Genomic DNA, 2,515 nt, shown 5'->3' on the forward strand with positions numbered 1-2,515 from the left:
AGCTAATATTGCGATTAAAGCTTTACAGGCGATTATCATATATTTGATAGAATTATCAACAAAATATCATATCTAGGAAAGCAGTACATATTAATATACTAGCCCAAAATAAATAGAATAAAGTCATACATTAGAACAATCTAAAACAAGGTAAATAGAGAAAGGTAATATAGTAAGATAATGTAAGCAGTACGAGATAATACAGTAATACAAGGTAAACAATGCAGCTAATGCATTGGAACAACGTAAACAGTGCAACAATAGGACAAGGTAATCAGAATAAGTTAATACAATAGGAGAAGATAAACAGTGCAAGCTAATGCAGTAGGTCAAGGCAATGCGATAAGATAAATTAAACAGTTCAAGCTAATCCAGTAGGACAAGGTAAGCAATGAAAGCTAATACAGTAGATTAAGGTAAATAGGGCAACTTAATGCATTTAAACAAGGCAAACAGTGTAAGCTAATAAAGTAGGACAAAGTAAATAATCGCAAGGCAATACAGTAGGTCAAGGAAAACAGTGCAAGGCTAATGCAATAAGACAAAGTATACGGCGCAACCTAATGCAGTCGATCAAAATAAACAGTACAAACTAATGTAATAGGTCAAGGTAAAGAGTGAAGCGTTTTCAGTAAAACAAGATAAACAGTTCAAGCAAATGTAGTGCATCAAGGTAAACAATGCGAGCTAAAGCACTAGCTAATGACAGTTTTGCTGTTTTCCCAATAAATGTATTGTATTATATTATTTATTGTCGCTATTTTATAATTAATTTTGTTATTTGTTTTTTTTTCCTTTTGAACAACCACTTTTCCACATCTGTCTGTAGACAAGAAAGGTTGGTAGAAAATGAGCAGATGTGGTGCTCTAATCCACAATGTCGCACATTGTCTTGCTTCTGATAAAAACCTACAGACATTTGAGCACACTCTTTGATCACCCACCTTATAACTTATGCACCGTGTTGGATGCTTTTTTTTGCGTCTGCAATATTTTTTCATTAAATTACATTTAATTATATATATATTTATATGCACATGTAGTAGAGACGGCTGATATATAATATAATATATATGCTTCATAATAGTTCCCGTAATCATGAACTGAAAAATCAGTAAAACTATTATTATGACTATTAAGCCTAAGCTTTCCTCAAGAGTTTGTTTAACTATTATTATGACTATTAAGCCTAAGCTTTCCGCAAGAGTTTCTTTGCAATGAATGATAAGCCATCCTCTACACGTTTTGAAGATTATATAAAACAAAGTTGCTTATGAGTAGAGCCTTTCGATATTCAAAATGAACATCCTTGGTTATAAACGTAATATGTTACATACTGATGTGAAGTCCAACTTATTATTTTTCTTTTATACTGAACACAGAAATATGAGAGCTTGCTTGGATTTACGTATTTATAACACTGTCACTGTTTCGAATGTTAATGTCTTTAAAGCTTATTCCGGGTCTGAAAACGAAACGGTATTATACAAGAGTATAACATCGGTTTTCGATTACGTGAGTCTGTTAAAAAAGTTATTGCCAAACAAGCCAGAAACTTACCAAACTGAAGTCTTAGAATCACCTTGAGCTGTAGAATTATACCCAGCAATATGTTTCTCTATTGAAGCAATACAGAGTTGACCAAAATGATGTTAGATTGGAAACGAAACATTTTTCCTCTCACATCTACAGAAACAAATGATGTTTTCAATTTATCCTCTTTCGGAAAAGAAAAAGTCTCCCTACAACAAAAGGCTATAGGGTCTTCAAATTCGATACAGGGACCACAGTAAAATAGAAACAATAATCTCGTTCTTTAAAGAACAGATTGCTATGAAACTCAAAACGAAGGTGGATTTAACAACGACAATGAGCGCAGACATATCAGTAGCGTAACAACTGTCTCCTCAAAATTGACACCTGTTTGTAGAAGACCCAACGTGGTAATTTTATATGAATTTGAGTTAGAAAATTTCTTTCGTTAACATACATTGATGACATATAGATATATAAATGTACTGGGCAATATATATTTAAGAATAACTAATAGATAGAAGGTTTTACTTATACAATACTAATAGTGTTTTTATCTATTGGTTTTAATGATATTCAATGGTTGCATAATATTGTGATATATGCACCTGCATTTTTATAAACTACAACAACGTTATGTCTATTTAGGAAAATCTTTCTTACATGGTAGTTGTTCTACTACATCTTTTGTGATCGAACGGCCAAAAAAAAAGTGTTAAAAAGTAATAGGAACAATTTTAGCAAACATACGAAAAAAATATATGTATAACAAATTAGTTCTTTACAATATTTCAAAAATTATTGTTCTTATTATAATTACCAATGCAAAACAAAAGTTGGGAATATATTTCAATTTACGAAAATACGAAGTTTTCATATTTTTCACTATTTTGTGCAATTTAGTCAAAAACAAAAACAGTAACGTCTTTGCAACTTTAAACGCTTAAAAGTTATCGGGAAGTAAAAAAACGATTAAAAAGTG

Source organism: Tachypleus tridentatus, chromosome 1, assembly GCF_004210375.1.
Source record: "Tachypleus tridentatus isolate NWPU-2018 chromosome 1, ASM421037v1, whole genome shotgun sequence".
Taxonomy (NCBI): Eukaryota; Metazoa; Arthropoda; class Merostomata; order Xiphosura; family Limulidae; genus Tachypleus; species Tachypleus tridentatus.